Here is a 21990-nt window from a genome sequence, read left to right on the forward strand (position 1 = left end):
GCATCTATCCTCACCCCCACCCCACACCAGACCACTCTCATCCTTCCCACTAAACTCCCCTATCTGCCAGTCTAAACCCCTCCCCTCAAGACTCCCCATTCCTCTATTCCAGCCCATCCCCATCCCACCCCTCCCCCACTCAAATTCCACACCCCCTCACTCTACTCCTCCCTGAACCCACCCCCTCCCCACTCCAACCCTCTCCCATTCCAATCCCTCTCCCCCACTTTATCCCTCCCACAACCCACTCCTTCCCACTTCACGCCCTCCCCCATTCCACTCATTCTCCCCCACTCTAACCCTCCCCCAAATCACCCCTCCCCACTTTACTGTGTCCCCCATTCCACTCACTCTCCAACATTCTACCCCTCCTCCAACCCACTCCCTTCTCAAATCCACCTTTCTCCCCCCACTCCAACTGTCCCCATTCCACCTCACTCCACCAAACTCCTTCCCCCCACTCCACCAGTTCCCCTCAGTCCACTCCAACCCCTCTTGTCCACCAGTGCAGCCTCCTGTCCTCCAAGCTCACCCATATCACTTAATTCCAGGGCAGCTGGGGAGGGGGACCCCAGCCTTACCCCCTAGCTGTGCAGTGCTGTCTTCATTCTCATGCCCTTGGCACCCAGTCCATGCTCCCCAGAGCATCTGCCAAAGAAGCTGGGGAAGAGGCACCCAGCCTCACCTAGCCTGGGGTGTATTCCTGCTTGTGCATGTACCCTCCTTGTGTGTCACCCCCGTCCTTTTCTAAAAAAGTACAACCTCCTCTTGGAATTTATGTTAAAATAATAAAGCATTTCTATGTGCCTGCTTGCTCTTAATCTTTTTTTTTTTCTCATCAAGACTTAACCACTATGGGCTGACTTTTTGAGAGACAGAAGCAGCACTGAATTTCCCTCAATTCTGTGGTTGTCAGGTTTGAACCAGGGCCATGCACATGACAAAGCAGCACACTGTTCTACTAAGCTATTTTTCCAGTTCATAGTTTTTTTTTATCTAATGTGGTGCCTTGTTCCAGGAGGAAACCAGGGGCCTCATGCCTGCTCATTGTGACTGAGCTACCTTCCCGGACAACCTGTAAGTATATATTTTTTAGAGAGAAGACAAGATCAAAGTACTGTCCCACCATCCATGGAGCCCCATCCAGGGCTTCAGCACTCCAGGCAATTCTTTCAGACAGAGGGAGAGCAGGAAAGACCCAGGCAGGGCAGCTTCCTCCAGTGTGGTAGGGGTTGGGCTCTAGCCAGGGCTAAGTGTAGGGCCAAGCAGGCCTCTGTTCAGGGAAGCTTTTCTGCCAGCCCTCCACTGGCCTTTGTCCAGGGTGCTCCCATTTAGTGGTAGGTCTCCAACTTTGGGCCTCCTATATCAAGGCTTTATCACAGCCCCCTCCTGGGTCCCTGCTTGTAACAGCTTTCTGTAGCTAAAGGCAAGAAGCCCAAGGCCCTGTGCTAGTGTAATTCCATTGCTCAGAGGCCTCCAGCTTCAAATGTTTTACTGTGTCCAGAGGGGGAGAGAGACTAAAGTTACCCTAGCACTGTTCCCCTGACCATGAAGCTCCCCAACCCTTTTACCATTCATGGTGCTCCCATGTGGTACTGGGGTTCGAACCCAAGGCCTTAGTATGAAGAGCTATGTTCTGCCTCTCTCCTCCAGAACAGTTACTTGTGAATCTTATCATGCCTCCCCAAGCCTGGACTTTTCTGAAGGAATGAATGTTCTGGAACAACCCCCAACCCCCATGAATCTTTAGCCCGAATCCAGGAGTCATGGGACAGAGCTATGCTTTGGGGACACTACACTGAGTGTCAGCACACTGGGAGATATGGAGAGACTAAGACCTGGGCCAAAGGGGCCTGTTGTGGCTGACAGATGGCAGTGTGGCTCTAGGCAGAGCAGGCAGCAGGGGTTTCCTGAGTGTCTGCTTCCTGTGTCATGCAGTGACATCACTGGCACACTCGATGTCAAGGATTAAACTCAGGATCTCATGCTTGTGACTCGTGTATTTTAGTTACTGCTCCACTACTCTGCTCTCTCATTGCTTAGCTGCATGCCCTGAACCACTCTCCTCCTGGCCAAGTGACTCCCCACACCACACTTCTCTACCCACCAGCAGTCATGGGCACTGCCAGGGCCGAGGTCCAGGTGGGGCTTTTAGATTTCTCACAAGCTTAGGTTCAGGGCTGGCAACAGAAAGTCTGGAGAAATCCTTAAGCCAGATGTGGAGGGAGGTTCGGAGGTTCTAAAAATATGGGCATTTAGGGCCTGTGGGACAAGATGCCTCTGGGCTTCTGCTCTTGCACAGAGAGTTTAGGGATAGACAGTGACAAGAACAGCCATCAGAGGTCATCTGTATTGTGGGTGTCCCTCCCTTGCCCCTGCCCCCAGCCCTGCAGAAATGGCATCAGACCATCTGTACACTCATGGCTTCCTTAGGCCAGGTATAGCTGTCCAGTGAGAAGGAGTCATAGTCAGGAGTGTAGACCAGGGAGCAAACAAACACCTCCTTGTCCAAAGGTTCCGGGTAGTAAGTGTCCAGGTTGTGCTTGTAGGCATATGTGAGGACCTGTGAGATGGTGGGGATGAAGGATGAAGGGCCTTTCGTGTGCCCCTAAGGAGGGCAACAGGTAGGGGAGCAGGGACAGTTAGGAGGACTATATACTATGAAGCTCCTCAATTCTAGGAAATGAAAAAACACAATAATATGGGGCCAGGTAAAAGTGCTATCATTGTAATGTGCAGTGACCAGGGCTCAGGCTCCCAGTCCCCATCTGCAGGGGACACGCTGTACATGTGATAGAGCAGTGCTGCAGGTGTCTCTCTGTCTCCATCTCCCTCTTCCCTCTCAATTTCAGATTCTATCCAATAAATATTACAAATATTAAAAATGACTTGGGAAATAAATACTACAGGTATTTTCATAGCAGCACTATTTTTATCAACCCAAGTTTCAAAGCAACCAGATGCCCAATGACAGATGAGTCGCTATGAAAGTGGAGCACTGGTGGGACACTGATCAGCTGTTAAAAATGACAAGGTCATCTCCTTTGCCTCATGTGGATGGAACTTGAAGAAATCATGTGAAGTGAGATCAGCCCCAAATAGAAGGATGAATAATGGATGTTGTCACTCACAGGCTGATCTTAACAGTCAAGGACAGAAAGGGAAAACAAGTAAAATTGAACTGAGTTTCATGTATTGCACAAAAACAGCAAAGGATTTTTGGGAAGGAGGCAGCAAAAGGGCTGTGGGGAGCTTGGAGGGAGGGTTTCTGGTGCACGGTGGAACAGAAGGACCTAAGTTAGAATTGAGAGTGTTCTGCAGATGACACATTGTACCCATGTGTCCACAACTGTCCTGTAAACCACTATCCAGACAACAAAACAGTAAAAAATTGGTTTAATCAACAAAAAAGATGTAAAGATATACATGTATATGTATATTAATAGAAATAACAATATAATAATGTCCTCAGCACTCCTGGAATCATCAAAGTTAACTTCACTGCTTCACATTTGTTTTTTCCATTGGGGATATTTCTGGGGCTCAGTGCCTGCATAACTCCACTATTCCCTGTGGCCATTATTTTTTAATGAGACAGAGATACTGGGAGATAGAATTAAGAGACAGAATTAGAGGGAGAGACAGAAGGGGAGCCACCTGCAGTACTGCTACACTGCTTATGAAGCTCCCCCTGGAGATGGGGATCTGTGGCTTGAACCTGGGTAACTTGTGCTCTCTGCGAGGTGAGCCACCACTTGGCACCTCTGATTTATGTTTATGGCTTGGGCTCTCAGGTTCCATTTCTGGTTCCATACAGTCTTCTGTGTATACACGTGTGCATTCACACATATGTGCATGCATAAGATGCACATGTATACACATGTGCAGCCATGTCCTCACATACCTGTGTGTGCACAAACATAAGTGGGAGCCCTGGGTGAGAACATGGTTGACAGGAAGCAAGGAGGGTTTAGCCCAGGCAGCACATTCCCAGCATCCTCTGCACCATTCTCCCCTCCTCCCTCAAGCCACAGAGAAGGCCACTTGCCTCTCTGCCAGTGTCACAGGGCAGAGGTCCTCACCTTGATGGCGATTCTCAGAGACACATCTCTGATGGAGCTGAGGGGCAGATATAGCTGAGGGGCAACAACTCACGGAAAGTCTGAACTTCACCCACTCAAGTAGGAAGGCCTGGAAGCTTCTTCACAGTCTGGGTGCCAGTAGCTAACTCCCTCCAGTCTCCCAGACTCCCGTATCTCCAAACTCAGTGGCCAGTCACCTAACTCAAGTTGGACGTGCTAAGATCAACCCAGTCTGGAAAAGAGAAATTTCCCATGAGTGGTCATCCCACTTCCGGTTATCTTGTCCATCTCCAAAACTCTCTCCCTTTACACTGTCTGAACTGGAAGATGCTTTGAAGAGGGTTAAACCGGGAACAGCTGCTGGCTATGATAACATAACCCCAGAACTCATTCTTAACCTGGGCCCCGCTGCAAAGAAGTGGCTCACTTCATTCCTCTCCCACATCTTGGAATCTGAGTCTATGACCAAAGTTTGGCGTCGTGCGAAGGTAATAGCGGTTTTGAAACCAAAGAAAGACCCAACACTGGCCGCCAGCTATAGACCAATTTCTCTCCTCTCTGTGTGTTACAAACTCCTTGAGAGGCTGCTTCTGTCACGTATTTCTCACCTTACAGAGAAATTCCTATCACCTGCCTAAGCTGGTTTCCGCCCAGAAAGATCTACCTGCGAACAAGCCCTGGCCCTCTCAACTTACATTGAAAATGTATTCCAGAAGAATTTAAAGATGGGTGCTGTCTTTGTTGATCTCACAGCAGCCTATGACACGGTCTGGCACCGTGGTCTCCTAGTCAAGATCTCAAGATGCCTGCCTCCATGGGTTGCCAACATTATATCGTTTCTTCTCCAAAACAGAAGATTCCAGGTGCATCTGGGTGACAAGTCTAGCAGATGGAGGCTTGTCTCAAGTGGCCTCCCCCAGGGCTCTGTTCTGGCTCCTACGCTATTTAAAATTTACATCAATGACCTCCCAGAAACTTCTTCAAGGAAGTTTATCTACACCGATGACATCTGCTGTGCAACTCAGGCATCCAAGTTCGACATCCTCGAGGAAACACTCACGAAAGACATGTCTCTGATATCTGATTACTGTAAAAAATTGCGACTAATCCCTAGCACTGCAAAAAACGGTATCATCTGTTTTCCATCTACACCATGCCTCGGCTTCAAGTGAGCTTAATGTGCAGCTAGGCGATATGAGAATCCGGCATGAAGCCCAGCCAGTCTATCTTGGCGTTACTCTCGATCGCACTCTGTCATTTCACAAACATCTCATAAAAACTGCAGCAAAGGTGGGCACGAGGAATAACATCATTGCAAGACTGGCCAGCTCCTCATGGGGTGTGAGCGCTACCACACTACAATCATCATCTCTGGCATTATGCTATTCCACTGCAGAATACTGTGCCCCAGTATGGTTCCGTGGCCCCCATGTCTATTTGGTCGATTCCAAATTATATTCCTCCATGAGGATAATTTCTGGAACCATCCGTTCCACCCTGGTTCCATGGCTGCCAGTTCTTAGCAACATCGGCCCGCCAGATATTCGTCGGGATGCGCCATCATCTAAGTTCATTTCCCACGTCTATGCTCGACCAGACCTGCCAATATACTTGGATATCTTCGCCCACCCTGTCCAACGCTTGACGTCTTGTCACCCAATCTGGTCCCCTACGCCTACACTGAACTTCTCTGTTCCAGACTCTTGGAAACAGAGTTTTCAGTCAGCTGAGGTAAAGAACAAACACCTCATCACAGACTCCTGCAAGTGTCAACCCGGCTTTGACCTAGCATGTTATGATTGGGCCCTCCTCAATTGCTATCGAACAGGCCATGGCCAGTGCGCCACTATGTTCCATTGCTGGGGAGCCAGAGACGATCCGAACTGCCCCTGCGGCTACAGACAGACTATGACCCACATAGTCAATGACTGCCACCTCTACAGATTCATAGGAGGTCTCCAAACTCTACATCAGGCTCAACCTGACGTTGTTGACTCATTACAGAAGAAGGGCAAATGCTAGAAGAAGAAGAAGAGACACATCTCTGATGGAGCTGAGGGGAGGATATAATCTCCCCTGCAACAGGTGCTGCTCAGACACCTCCTGGGAAATTTCTTGGGGGGGTCGGTGAGGTTGGGGAGGGGAGGAGGGAGTGGGAAGAGAGAAATAAGCTGAGTTTGGCCATTTCCAGAACAAAGGCAAAGTCTGAGCCTTGGCTTCTGGGGGGGGAGTGTTTGGGGGAGGTTGGCACTGAATAAACTCTCAGAAACACTCAGTATCACTCACTACAACAGGGAGACACTCCAGCAGTTGAGTACAGGCCCCCCAAGCCTGAGGGTGCGCCTTGCATGTGCCAGAGCTGAGCAGTCTCTCTCCCCCTCTCTTCCTCTCCCCCACCATCAAAATAAATATTTAGTCAAATATAGCTGGTCTTATGAATGCCCAGAGTTGTCCAGAAAAAAAATCCATGAAGCACGTCCAGTGCAAAGTCTTCTAAGAATGGAAGCAGACTAAATGCCCATCAAGAAATGGTGGACTGAGCAAGTTCCAAGATATATATTCCATGGAATACTACTCTATGACCAAAAAAAACTTGACATTATGACCTTTGGGACAACATGGATGGAATTAGAGGTGATTATGCTTAGTGAAATAAATAAGATAGAAGATATCTATCAGATGGTTTCCCTCATAAGTGAAATCTAGAGAGTGGGTACAGATGAACTTGAAAAGAGGAGGAGGATAAGAAAGAGGAGGAGGAATAGTAGGAGGAGGAGAAGCAGCACCTGAAGCAGCAGATTTTGTAAGACTTGTGAGAACTATGGTGGTTATCTTTGGGAGGTGGAAGGGTGGGGATACAGAACTTTGGTGATGATCGTGGTGTGAAACTATACACTGTAAAATCTTATAATTTACTATTAATCACAAATTTTAAAAAGTGGGGAAAAAATCTTCTGGGGCCAAGGAGACAGCATAGTGCTTCAAAAGACTTTCCTGCCTGAGGCTCTGAGATCCCAGGTTCCATCCCTGCCCACCACCATCAACCAAAGCTGAGCAGTGTTCCATAATGAGCAAATCAATTCAAACCAACACACAAACTACAGTGACTATATCAGGGCCGGGAGTTAACTCACCTGGGAACATAGGGGCTTTCCCAGATGTGAAACCCAGTCCAGGCCCAGCTCCCACAGCACGGGGGAAAGGGGAAGCTTTGGGGCTATGGGGCCTCTCCCCTCTCCCTCCTTTATCTGAAAAAGTTAGCCCAATGTGCTGAAGCTGGTGACAAGAACAGAAAGGACCTTCATGTCCACACTTTACCTGGAGGGGTATCCACCCCCTTTTTCTGAGTTGGGACAGATACTCAGACATGCACCCTACCTTTGCTTCTGGAAAGTTTCTGTGGGCTTCCCCAGCAGGTGGCCTACCTCTGCAGTGAGGAGGAAGAGCTCATCAGGGATGTTCCACACATCACCTGCGATGACACCCAATGCCAACCCTGGGAACACTTAAGCGTTGTTGCCCTGCCCAGGCATCAAGGTGTGGCCATCTTCCAGGGTCATGCACTCAAAGGGGCTGCTGCTGGAAAAGATGCCCCAGCCCTGGGGTGGGGGTAGGGGGACAGAGCTGGGAGCCCCTTGCTAGGTCCTAGAACCTGCCTATCTCAGCCTGCCCACCTACCTGCCCTCCAGCTGCCCACCTGCCTGCCCATTCACCTGTCCACTTGGACACCCACCCACTTGCCTGCCAGCCCCACTGCTCTTGAGCCATGTCCATGCCTCCTCCAGGCTCCCAGGCCCCATCGTCATCTTCCCCTGGAGAGCTCGTCTGCCCGCCTGGTAAGGGCCTGCTGACCTGGGTGGCATGGTAGCACTGCTCAGCTGTGCACTCGGCCCTGCTGGTGGGGTTGCTCAGGGCGAAGATGATGGGACGCTCGTGGAAGGAGGCCGTGTCCCTGAGGAGTTGCTCTGTGAAGGCACCAGCCATGACTGCCACACCTGGGAGCCAGCACACGAGGGAGGAGTCACAGCTAGATTATTTGATCTTGGCCAGTATAGCTAAATGTGTTAATTACTACTATTGCTACTGCTATTGCTAATGCTACTGCTACTGCTACTACTACGGCTTCTGGTGACACCAGGCTTGACCCTGGGACCTCAGAGCCATGTTTATTATTATTATTATTATTATTATTATTATTATTATTATTATTATACCCAGCATTGTTATTGCCCAGGCTCAGTACTTACATAACTCCACTACTCTTGGTGGTCTCTATTTCCTTTTTCCTTTCTTTCCTTCTCCCCTCTTCTCCTTTTCTTTTCTTTTCTTTTTTCTCCCCTTCTTTTATAGAGACAGAGAGTGACAGAAAGGGAGTAAGGAGAGACATCTTAAGCCTGTTCTGCTATTCGGGAAATTTTTCATTTGCAGGTCAGGACCAGGCACTTGAACCCAGGTTCTCACAAATGGGAACGTGTGTGCTCTACTGTCGCGTCTCTGGCGGGGTGCTCTACTGTCACGTCTCTGGCAGGGGGAAAGGTAACGGACCAGTTCTTTCTCGCTCACGACAGGGGTGACATGAAGTAAAAGACACCAGGGAGCTCTCCAGCATGCTCAGAACTCGTTTATTAGCAAGGTGGACATGAGTTAAATAGAAAACCAAACAAAGGGAATTATTGAAATATGTCAGAAATTACAGGTTTCTTAAAGGCCGGCTTGGCCCTATTGTAGGGGGCTGGTATCACAGGAATTGATGAGATACAAGACAGTTATTCTCCATGATGCAGCAACTTAATAATCTAAGGGTATTTGAGAGAAGCATAGGGGTTAAACCAGAAGGGTGAGACAGAGAGAAGATGGATATCAAAAAGCCATATAGTTTGGAATTTCTCTTGTCTGGGGTCTGAGGTGTGTGATGAAGTGTGTTCTTCTGTGATCAGAAGGTAACATTGAATAAGTGAATCTGCAGCCATGTGGCCTGCAGTTAATAGAGGGTAGTATTGGGGTTTCTGTGGGCCTGAGAGTCAAGAAGGAAAGAACTAAGTCTGAGTTTCCCCCCTTTTGCTCATCTCGGTTGAGAGAGACTTACCAAGAGGTTATCTTCTCAGACCTCCATCCAAGGACAGGGGTGGTTCTCCCTAAGCTCTATCAGGTTTACACATAGTCCCAACACTCTACCAGATGTGCCACCTCCTAGCCCCGGTTTTTACATTTTCAGCTCTGACCTTTGAACAGTTTCGTGGGTCCCTCTCCCCAGTTTTCTAAGCTACTGGAATCTGGGGCTTGAGTTCAGGCTCTAAGTGACATCTGAGTGGGGTCACTCTGTGCTGCAGGGTAATTACATTTCTCTCTGTTTCTCTCTCCTTTTTCCCCTTTCTATTTCTCTCTATCTCTTCCTCTCTACATAAAAAAGCAGCCAGAACTAATGAAGCAGTGTAGGAACTGAGCCCCAATGGTAACCCTGGTGGCAAAATCAATCAAGCCATCAATCCAAATAAAGAGCAGGCCCTGCCCTCCTCCTCCTCCTCTCTCTCCTGCCTGCCAGACTTGCCTCCTCACAGCTGAGCACCCCATCTCCAGCTACTGTAAGATACCCCATGTCTTGCCCCCAGGCCAACCCACCTTGACAATGAGTCCCCTGGAATCCACCATCCAGATCTTCTTTGTGGCCTCAGCCGCAGGGATGCCTTCCTGCTCCAGGGCCATGACCAGGAGGTGAGTGATGCCCAGGGCAGCCTGGGGGTGCCACACAGGACAGGCTCAGACCCAGGGAGGTAGCAGCCAGCCCTCCTCGCTCCACACCTGGGGGACGCAGGGATCCTCAAATGAGGGAGGATGCAAAAAGCCCACAGGTCTGGAAGTTCCTCCAATGCAGTGCCCGTGCACATGGCAAAGGAGTGCAGTGTCCAGATGAGGCATCGTGCCAGGCTGCCTCTAGGCTTCTCCATTTCCTGGCAGTACCTACCTCCCCAGCGGAAGATGAACACATGGCTAGAGAGCCGGCTTCTGGTGACCCACTGAGCCACAAGGATCCCAGCCACTGCCAGGGAGGCTGTGCCTGTGACAGAACAGAGTGGGCTCAGCTACTTGGTGGGGGTAGGGGGTGCCCCATGTGTCCAGCTGGCTCCCAGAGAGACCGAGGAAGACCTAAGTAGCAGTCTGTTATGTAAAGACAGAAGCTGCTGTGTAGCCCTCCCACTCAGAAGCAAACACAGGAATGGACCAGATCAAATAATGATAATCTTGTGGATGTTAAAGCCAATGAATGGGAACCAGAAGGGAAGAGAGGCTCTTTGGGGAGAGGTAGGAAATCAGGGTCAAGGGATGCTTATTTTCTTTCTCCCAACATCCTACCCCCCAAACACACACACCAGCCCTTTATATTGATTTGCTGTGTGGGGACTCAAGTACAGTCTTTGGCCTACATTTTATGCCTAGTGGATCACCAGGGCCTAACACTACTGCAGACAGGGGAGAATAGATTTGAACATGAATTTACAGCTTGGTTTGCATAGCATGTATATTGTCTGGGGGCCTAGTAGTAGGAGGTCTCTTGGGCTCATGAAATCATATTCAACTCAAAGAAACTTCCAAGGCCAAGTCAGGGAGTCACAAATCTGAACTCACAGATCTTATGACACAAAAGATAGATATTTTTCCCTGAATGACAAGAGGCCCTCGAAATCCAGCAAAGAAGTCTCTGGTACCCTTTTTGAATAGGTATTTCCCGCCAACCATCTTTAATATTAATTTCTTGGAGTATAAAGATGTGTTTCTGCCAGCCTGATGATTTTTGAGCCCCTGTAAATCTTCCCTAGAAGAATTCCAGGGTTTCCTCAGCCTGGGAACCTATTTCAGCGCAGCCTTCTGCCTCTTGAAGGAGGGATTGTGCTCTGACCAGCAGATGGCTCAAAGACCATCAGCAGAACAGCCTCAAGGCTGGGCCTTGGTCCTGGGAGTGGAATGTTCTCTCTGGTGGCTGGAATCTGATTAACCCTGATAGTATCCACTGCCACCTTGCTTCCTGCTCTACTGCACCCAGTTTGCTCCCCCAGGTCACCAAATATACTTTTCCTAGACCTCTGAGCAGCACCTTGACCTTTGAACATTGGTACTCTCTACCCCAGCAGTGTATGTGGCTTCCTGAGCCCCCCAACACCTTGGCTGCCTTGCTGGCTTTGGGTGTTCTCCCTGGGGTGCCATTGGAGGCTCCCTTTGGAGGAAAAAGTTACTCCCCCCACAACACACAGTTCAGCCCAGAACCTCAAAGGCTGAACAACAAGTCTTGAGCTCTACAACAGAAGGTTTGTTTTTTTCTCCAACATTGACTTTCATGGGGGTTGGGGGTGGCTCTTGGGTGACATATTAAGGACTTAGAAAGGGGGGATCAGAAGTTGGCTCACCCTGTAGAGTGTACACATTACCATATATAAGGTCCTGGGTTCAAGTCCCCCAGCCACCCTAAGGGAGCTTCTGCAGAGGGGTGGGGGCTTCTCAAGTGGTGGAACAGTACTGTGGTATCTCTCCTTCCCTTGAAGTCTTTCATTCTCCATCTCAAGGAAAAAAATGGTCATTGGGAGTAGTGGAGTCAGGCAGACACTGAACCCCAGTGATAACCCTGGTGACAAAGCGAGAGAGAGAGAGAGAGAGACCATAGCACCTCCAGTGTGTGGGGGCTGGGCTCAAACCTGGGTTGTGCACAGGAGAAAGGAGTGCACTATCTGAATGAGCTGTTGTGCCTGTCTCCTTCAAAGCCTCCCACCTTAACCATGTTTCTTTCAAATATGTATATTTATTTCATATATATGTAGTCTATCTTTCTTGCTAACATTTATTTTTTATTTACTTTATTAATTTTATCTGGTAGAGCAGAGAGAAACTGAGAGGGGGGAGGTAGAGAGAACCTCCAGCACTGCTTCACCACCTACGAAGCTTTCCCCTTGCAGGTAGCAACAGATTGAGGACTTGAACTTGGGTACTTGCGCATGATAATAAAGCCCTTAACGAGGTACACCACCACCCAGGCCCCAATACTTCATATATCTGTATGTGTGTATTTCAAATATGTATATTCAAGAGGGATTTCATTATTTATCCATTTATTTTTTAAACAAAGCACTGCTCAGTTCAAACTTATGGTTCTGCTGGGATTCTACCTGTACCTCAGAGGCTCAGGAGTGAAAGCCTTTTTGCAAAACCACTGCAATGTCTTTTCAGGATGCTAAGCCCCAGATTCTTGGTCACCTGACAAACCCTTCAGACCAACTAGGGAATGAGGGCTGAATAGTGGGCCAATGTGGCCTCCAGTTGAACCATTTATTGTAGAAGGTGGGCTTGTTGGATGCTAGCCATAGTGACTGGCCAGCTGTCCCTGTGGGCCCATTGTCAGCTCCATGTCATTAAGTTGGGTCACTTAATGGAAGCCACAAGTGGCCACTGGGAGGCATAAAAGTGATGGGACCGGGTGTGCCCTCACTCCCATCTACCCCCATGGACACAGGGACCAGGGCAAAACCAGGGAAGACCAGGTGGGCTTCCCTCTCCCCAGCCTAGTGTGGAGTTGCTGGACTCCAGCAAGGACTCTCTTATCACCACCTCCTTTTTGGTGTCTTCTGGGACATTCCTGGTCTCAGACAGACCAGCAATAGTTCCCAGAGTCGTAGCCACGTATTTCCTCCTAAATTCTGAAGAGAGTCTACCCAAGGATGCAGGACCCAGGCACCCACCCCACCTCCCAACCCCAACCCCTGGACTGCTTTACTTGGCCTGCTCTGACTCAGCATGACAGCAGCTCTGCCAGAGCCAGAGGGAAAGGCAGGGGCAGCAGGTGCAGCATGCTCTTACACTGGGCTGGCAGTGAGCAGGACTGTTCCCCAGAGAGTCCTTTCCCTGTGGGGTGTCCTCTATCTGCAGTCACAGGCCCATGTGTTGGCTGTGGGGACAGCTTTCTAGTCCCCACTGTTGAGGGCCCCTGGACACAGTCTGGACCCTCCTGGGCACTTTCAATGCAGAACGTGCTTGACAGTGTCTGCTAGCAGCCCCTCCCGTCCCCTGTGGTCTTCAAGGCCACCAGAAAGGGGACCCACTACTCACACTTCATCATTCCCTGTAAATGTAAACATGAAGGACAACTGGTTGAGAGAGAGAGAGAGAGAGAGAGAGAGAGAGAGAGAGAGAGAGAGAGACATCTGCCATACTGCTTTAGTACTCATGAAGCTTCCTGCAGCAGATGAGGACTGGGGGCTTGAACTTGGGTCCTTGCGCATGATAACCTGTATGATCTACTAGCCATGCCACCATATGATCCCCATATATTAGCACTTTAAACATTTACTGTATCTGCCTCAGGTCTTTGTTAGCTACTTCTGTGGAGAGAGGCTGAAACTGTGGCTCACAAAGGTGCTCTGTCCTAGTCCAGTTTGCACTTGCTGGTTGCATTATTTAGAATGCCCTTTACATGTTTCATTGCATTTTTTGCCACCAGTGTTCTTGATAGGGCTCAATACCTACATGATATATATATCTATATCTATATCTATATCTATCTATCTATATATCTATATATATATATATACATATATATATATATGATAGACATCAAGAGACAGAGAGATTAAGAGTGAGAGAGATAGAAAGAGGAGAGACACCATAACACTGCTCCATTGCTCATGAAGCTTCCCTCTTGTAGGTTATCCCATGTGGTGTCCAGAGGCTAGACCCTGCGACCTTGTACACAGTCACAGATATATGCAGTCATGTAATACTCGTCTCCCTGGATGCAGCCATGGTCTCCAAGGTCTAGACCAGGGAGCAGTGGTTTAGCAAAGCCCCAGAACTCTCTCCCAGGTCACAGTGAAACCTGAGCCATGAGGCAGTGGAGCCCCAGTAGCACGCTGGCAGCAGGTGGTCATGTGTGAGGGAGTCAGTCCTAGATACTCAGTCCCAAGGCAGAACCTACCTTGCATATCATCATTTAACATGCAGTACTTGTTTCAGTACTTGTTTAGCAGAAGGTAGGCATTGGCATTGGTGATGCCCTCAAACTGGACATGGCAGTGGATTCTGTATCTGAGTGGAGAAGTCAGTGAGCGTATATGCTACTATGCAAGAGGTCCTGGGTTTGAACCTCAGCCACAACATGGGGGCACCAGTGGAGAGGGGAGTGGCTTCACAAGTAATGGACCAGCGCTGTGATTTCTCTTCTCCTCTCTGTGTCTCTCCTCTCTATCTCTCTGTCACTCACCCTTTATCTAGAGGAAAGAAAAATAAATGGCTTCTGGGAGCTATGGAGCTGTGCAGGCACTGAGCCCCAGCAATGAGTTGAAAGGGTGACATACCGAAAGGGATAGAGAGCTAGAGAAAGGGAGACACCTCCACAGCACTGCTCCTCTGCACAGGAAGTGTCCCCCCTGCAGGTGCTCACAGATAGTGGCTTGGGATTCAAACCAGGGTCCTCTGGCCTTATAACATATGCACTCTACCAGACAAGCCCCATAGTGCCTTGTTGCTCCCTATTTTTTGTTGGGGGTCAGGCATAAAACAGAAAGAAACAGCACTGGTCCACCAGGCATAAAGTTCCCCTGGTGTTGGGATGCTCCCATGCGGTGCTGGGATTTGAACCCAGCACTTTCAGCTACTCCCAGCTCCTTGAAGAGTCCCTGAAGAGTCACTGAGACACGCAGTTCATTCAGTTCCTCATCCTGTGTCGGGGGGCTCTGCTCCAAGAGAAGCCAGAGCACTGTGGGCAGTGCTGGCTTATTTAGGCCAGAGGACAACCTCTGTGGGCATTTCTGGATGACATCCCTCTGGCTCTTCTCCACACATCCACCACACTCCTGCCCCTTTGAGCCTCAGCCTCATGTGTCCTCTTCAGCATACTCGTCCCTTCAGGTACATTTTCAGATCCTTTTTCTGGATCTTTCTTTTTGGTTCCAAGTATGTGTGTGTAGCTGGTTGATGGGATTTGGGGCAAGACAGAGTGAGCAACTCACTGGCCTTAGCTGGACTTCCCTGGGCAGTTCTCCGCAAAGTGAGGGCACCATCATTCCAGGGCAGAGATGTCCCCTCATTAATCTTACAGCCAGCATCCACAGGACCTGCTCACTTACTCAACCTGGCCCCAGGTAGGGGTGAGGCATCCTAAATGCTAGAACCTTCTGTGGGAAGGACACATTTCCCCTCCACTCATAACATCCTATAGCCTGCCTCCAGTCAGAACAGCTCAGGCCTGGAGGTTTCCCTCTTTGGACTTTAGATGCTGGGTTCCCTCCCCCATGTGTTTCAGTAACCACTCACCTCCAAACCCCACACACACTCACCATTGATGGCCCTGATTGTCTCTGAGTTCAAAGGTGAGGCAGTCTCCATTCCTCATCCCCCCTGAGCACTCCCCCCCTCAGTTTGTTCTCAGAGCCCCTTCCTGCCCCACACCATCCCAGGGGCTTGTGTCTCTCACTTGTGGGTGACTGCATCCATGAACTCATCCAGCATCTGGTCTTAATCCTAATCTTCCCCATGTACATGCTCCTGCCACAGGCTATGTACAGGGGGTCACCCAGCAGCTCCTGGGGCAGACAGACAGACTTACAGACTATTCAGGATGGCAGCCCAGTGGGAAGGATGGATGTGGGGTTGGGAGGTGATGATCTGTGCTGAAGGGGCCTGGGGGCTAAGCTTCCAGCCTAGGGGGCTACTCTGCACCTCCAAGCCAGCTCCGTTATTTGTTTCTTTGTTTAAATTTTGACACAGCATTGGTTTCGGAGCTCGGTTCCTGCACAACAAAACTGCTGGTTCCAGCAATCAATTGTTTTTCTTCCTTTTTGTAATTTATAACTTCATTTTTTTATTTATTGCTGGATAGAGACAGAGAGAAATTGAAAGGGGAGAGGGAGATAGAGAAGGAAAGAGACAGAGACACACATGCAGCTTTACTTCAGTACTTGTGATGTTTTGCCCCTGCAGGTGGGGACCAGGGGCTTGAACCCAGAACCTTGCACACTGCAGTGTGTGCTAAACCAGGGGCACCACTGCCTGCCTCTCTCCACAACTGTTTTTCTTTTAGATACAGGTTCAGAGGTAGAGAGAGTCAGACAGAAGAGAGACACTGGAGTACAGCTACTAACGTTTGCCTCCCCTCCACACCTGCAGGATCTTTCTTCTCCTTTCTCCTTTATTTCTTCCTTCCTTCCTTCATTTCTTTCTCTCTCTGTCTCTCTCTCTCTCTCTCTTTCTTCCTTCTTTCTTTTCTCTCTTTCTACCTCCCCTTCAACACTGCTTAGCTCTGGTTTATGGTGTGATTGGGGGTTGAACCTGTGACCTCAGAGCCTCAGGCAGGAAAGTATTTGTGTAGAATCCCTGTGCTATCCCTCCCAGCCTTATGTTTCTAAGAATTTATCGTAAGAAGATAATCAGGATGGAACACAAACACTGATCCGTAGATACTCAGTGCTAGAACCAGGTTTCTATTTGCCAGGAGATGAGAAACTTCCTGAGTCCGGTTGTGGAAGGGAATTTCCTTATGGAACTCTGGATACACCCAGCATCCAATCAAATGACACCTTTGGGCGGGGAGGCAAAGGAGACAGCTTAATAGTAATACCAAAAACACCCCATGCCTGAGTCTCCAAGGTCACAGGTTCAATCCTTAGCCATTGCTGATTGGTGCCCTGGTAAAACAATCAAACAGACAGACAGACAAGCAAACAAACAGCTGAATTCTAGTGGCTGGGAAAGGTATCTTTGGACTTAAGGATGGCTTTGGTGGAAAAAACACTGAAGAAAAGAGTCTAGAATGGGAACCACTATGCTACTTTCACCATTTCTCTCCATGTTCTCCATGACTTTAGCTTTTTGGAACCAGGACTAAGGCATGCACAATTTCATTGCCCAGGACCAAGTTTTTCAGAGAGGGAGAGAGAGAGACAGAGAGAGAGAGAGAGAGAGAGAGAGGAATGAGAAGGAGGAGGTGGTGAAGGAGGAGAAAAGATACCACAGCACCTGAATTTCCCTTAGTGCCAAGCATCCCTGTTTAGTGTGGGGGCTCACAACTGGGCCAGGCCCTTGTCTTACTTGGTCTGGCTTCTTTTCCTGATTCCTTTTAATTTGATGTTTTATTAGTGACTTAATAGTGTGCTACAAAATTATAGGATAATAGAGGTCTAATTCCATACCATCCCTACCACCAGAGTTCTGTGTTTCCATCCATCTACTGCAGAAATTGCCATAGTTCTGAGGTCATAGGTGTGGGTTGAGTATATATTTCTCTCTCTCTCTCTCTGTGTGTGTGTGTGTGTATGTGTGTGTGTCTATATATGTGTGTATGTAGTTTTATTTTTTGCCCACTTTTATTCATTTCTATTATTTATTCACTTCCTTTCTAAGTCACATTTACACCTATTACTTTTTCCAAATGTCCTTCCTTTTCCCTCTTTTCTCCCAGAGAAGCAAAACAGCAGTTTTTTGAGATTCTCTTCCCTCTCAGTGATGGTATAGAAATAAAGATTCTTGGTGACAAACATTTCAGGTCCCAGTGGAATTCAGGTCATCTTCCCTTAACATTTCCCCCCTCTGGGAGTATGAACCAAAATTCTTTTGGGGAGACAGAACAAAGGAGTTCTGGCGTCTGTAACTACTTCATTGCTGGACACATATGTTGCCTGGCCTGACATCTACATATGTTGCCTGACCTGGCATCTCTCTCTTTCTGCCTGTGTCTCTCTCTCTCTCTTTCTCTCCTTCTCCTGTGTGGCCTGTGCAGAGGAGGTGCCCTGAGGCAGAAGCATCCCTGCCCTTGTGACCCAGATTGGGAGCATTATCTGGTTGTTGGTGCCCATATCCAGCATCACAGGCAGGCACCGGTGTGGGTAGACACCCCCATCATGCTGTGTATAGTGCCAGTTTTCCCACAGGGATGCCCAAGCCATAGCTGCCCAGGTCCCCCAAGCCAAGGATGTGTTCCCCATCTGTCACCACCACAGCCTGCAAGACAGGGGAGTGCTCCTGCAGTGGTCCTTCTCTGGATGCCAGCCTATCTGAGCCAGCGTGGTCCTCTGTCCCCTCGACTCCCCTCTGAGGGTTTTTGGTTGCTGCAGGCTCAGTGGAGGGAACCCATCTGTCATCATCCTTCAGAGAAACCAAGGTTACCATGCACCAGGATATGGGTTCAGACCCTTAGCCCCTGATATCCCTGGAAGCCTTGCTCTGGCCCACTCTCCCTCTGTCAGGCCTTTCCCTGCATAGCTATGACAGGTGTGTGAGCCTGTCATAACTGGGACAGTTGTGTTGACTCTTCCCTTTAGTGCTGCAGTGGCTTTCTTTCTGTTCCAGGCTGAGAGGACCCAGTACACCACAAAACAACAGCACAGAAGAGAAGAACCCTACCTTAATGTCACACTTAGGCCAGGAGTTGAGCATGGTGGCAATGTGGCCCTAGTCATGAATGGTGATAAACAGCCCACTAGAAGAGACACAGCCACAGTCACCAGAGGGCACCAGAACCCAGACATGCACATCACCATACTCTGTTCTCAGGCCTGGCTAGAGGTTATCATTTAGGAAGCCACATCTTGAGTGCAAACAGCCTCCCACTAGACTTTTTATTCTGCAGGGCCAGAAAATACCTGTCTTCTCACTGGTGCCACCCCCATAGCCTACCCTATAATCACCCTCCACAGGGCACTTGTGAGCTTTCTGGATCCAGGACACTAACATACACACAAGTGCACCGGTCTACATCTTTTCTTATGTTTCTGTTTTTATTTTTGTTTTGAGTGAATAAAGCCTCTGGACATATGATCAGAGTCACCTCAAAATGAGAATGACATGGGATAAAATGTGCCAGGGGCATGACCTAGCAGTCCATAAATGAGGATGGAGGAGGGTTACTTTTGCTAGAGAGTGATACTATATCCAGATATTTCCTGCGAACCCCTCGGAGGAACTGGATCCAGCTAACTGACATGTGGAAACCCTAATCCCAGTGATATTACTTAGAAATTGGGTTTTTCTGAAAGCAGAAGTACATTAGAGTTTGCAGTGAGTACCTCCCTAGCACTTCCTCTCCACTATTCCAAGCTTGGGATCCATGATTTCTCAACAAATTGTTGGCTTCGTATGTTAACTCTCTTTTCAATCACCAGGTTCCAGATGCCACCAGGATGCTGGCCAGGCTTCCCTGGATTGAAGACCCCACCAATGTGTCCTGGAGCTCTGCTTCCCCAGAGACACACCTTACTAGGGAAAGAGAGAGGCAGACTGGGAGTATGGACCGACCAGTCAACGCCCATGTTCAGCGGGGAAGCAATTACAGAAGCCAGACCTTCTACCTTCTGCAACCCTCAATGACCCTGGGTCCATGCTCCCAGAGGGATAGAGAATGGGAAAGCTATCATGGGAGGGGGTGGGTTATGGAGATTGGGTGGTGGGAATTGTGTGGAGTTGTACCCCTCCTACCTTATGTTTTTGTTCATTAATCCTTTCTTAAATAAAAAATTAAAAAAAAAAAGAAATTGGGTTTTTGCCGACACATTCAAGGTAAGAGGCACTGTCATCTAGTCTGTTGGTTGTCTCCCGAGAAGAGGGGAAGAGAGAGACTCACAGGGAGAAATGGACATGTAGTGATGATGGCAGACTGGGTGAATGAAGCAGAATCCACAAACTAAACAGGGACTAGGCTTACTTGTGAAGTTCAGAAGCTACAGAGACAAGACAGGACCCCCCCATAGCTTTTAGAAAGCTCATGACCCTACCATTACCTTCATTCCAGGAGTGAGATGAGACATTTCACTGTTTGAAGCCACAAGTTTCTGATGTATTTTTCAGAAACAAGATACTGAGGAATCAAACTCATGCATGTGCTCTGCCTCTGAGCCAGCTCTGTAGTCCATCCCCCACCACAAGCAATTTTCCTGGGAGAAATCATGGTTTACAGGATAGTTACTGACACCTGAGGACAGTTTCTTATCTCCTTGTGATAGATGGAGATCTTGATGGCCAATAGACATGTGAATAAACGTTTAGTCACTGGTTATCAGAGAAATGCAAGTAAGAACAACAAAGAGATGCCAGCTGTGAGGATGTCAGACATCAGAAAGGACAGAAACACCAAGTGCTGGCAAGAGGATGGGGAGGAGGAAAGCCTTCTATACAGCTGGGAGAATGCAAATCCAAGCCCTGTGGGAAGCAGTTTGGAGATTCTTTTGATTCTTCTTATCTTTCCTCTTATAAATCTTTTTAATCATTTTATTGGGGGATAATGGTGTACACTATAGTTGTTGACACATATAAAATAAACCAGGCTCCGTGTAATGTGTGTGCTCTACCAGGTGTGCCCCCACCCAGCCCCTGTAGTCTCTTCAGAACACTAGAAACAGATATGTCCTCTGATCTATCAGTTCCTTTCCTAGGGATCTAGCTAAAGAACACAGAAACACCAGCTCCAAAGAGATCTTTATACACATATATGTTGGTATGCTTCTAGTTCTGCTTCTGGGATCTAGTTCTGCTTCTGTTACATTGCTTGACATTGTGGTCTATTTACATAGTCTTTTCTGTTATATTGCTTTGGTCTCACTCTCCCCCACTGGGAGATGGTTTAGCCCTTGCTAGTTTCTTCCTTCTCCCCATGCCCTTTCCTATGTACTTCCTGAGTTCCACGCTTCCTCTGGAGGAGAAAGATGGAGGAGCACATTGCCCGCTCATAAATAAAGATTAAACTGCATTCTCAGCTCAGCCGTGTGTTTCTGGTCATCTGTTACCCAACTGTGAAGCCAGCCCCGGCGAAGACAACACATATATTCACAGCTGCATAGTTTTTTATAGCTCAAACCCAGAACTAACCCAGATGTCCAATGACAGTTGAGTGGCTAGAAAAGCTGTGGTCTATTTACAAAATGGAATACTGCTCATGCATGCGACCCAATTTTTACTATATATTTGAGAGAGAGAGAGAGAGAGAGAGAGAGAGAGAGAGAGGGAAGGAAAGAGAGTGTGGGGGGGGGGAGGGTAAAGCCATGCCCTGCTACTCATGAATCCCTTTTGTCTCTGTCCATGGTGCTGTTGTGTAGTGTTGGGGATCAAACCCAGAGCCTCATGCTTGGAGGCATATGCTCTCCCTGTGGATCCACCTTTCTGGCCAGAGTTTTGGGCATTTTGTTGAGGTAACTTTAGGAAGTGAATACAACAACCATGTGGCAGCTATGAGCAGAGGCACCCACAGTTTCCCCTCTTTCTTCTCTTGTCACTCTTCCCTTCTTTTTGATAGAGATGAGAAAGAGATCATGAGGAAAAGTGATAGAGATAAGTAGGAAGGGAGGGAGGCAGAGCAAGATACTTAGACGAGAGCCTATAGCACTATTGCACCACCGATGAAGCTTCCCAGTGCAGGTGGGGACTGGGGGTTTGAACTCAAGTGCTGGCATATGGTGCATTTCTTAGAATCTGGTCTGCTGAGATTTCATAAGGGGAATTACAGGCAATGCTATCTCCACCCAAAAGAGGCCTGTTAATCACAGCAGCATCTGAAGTTTCCATCAGGAGCCAGAAAAAAACTCTCAACTTTCAGAATTAAGTTACATGAGAGGAAAAAGAAACCAAGACCATTCCACTTAGGAGAAAGTAAATGTCCCTTAGGCCTTATCTAAGCCTGCAAAGGAGTGAGTGACCCCTAGAACTCTCCTCAAATAGAATTAGACAAGAGAGACTGACAAAACCCACTCAAACAGAAAACATTGGACTGGGATTCTTGACATTGGGTCAAACACAAAAGGAAAACTTAATGAAATCGGGGGGTGGTGGGGAGGGGTGTGTCTGTATCTTCAACTCTGCAACAAAGGCTCTCTGTTGCTGACAAAAACCTCCATTCCACACATTTTTTGGCAAAAGGGAACTTGTCCTCTTAGAACCAGTGAGGAAA

At 48.4% G+C, this 21990-nt stretch overlaps 1 pseudogene; it reads right to left on the reverse strand.

Annotated features, from left to right (window-relative positions):
- Window positions 1–2401: 2401 nt before the first annotated feature.
- LOC132533705 (NADP-dependent malic enzyme, mitochondrial-like) overlaps window positions 2402–21990 on the reverse strand; it is a 36251-nt pseudogene continuing 16662 nt past the window's right edge.

This window comes from Erinaceus europaeus, chromosome 17, assembly GCF_950295315.1.
Source record: "Erinaceus europaeus chromosome 17, mEriEur2.1, whole genome shotgun sequence".
NCBI classification, from domain to species: Eukaryota; Metazoa; Chordata; class Mammalia; order Eulipotyphla; family Erinaceidae; genus Erinaceus; species Erinaceus europaeus.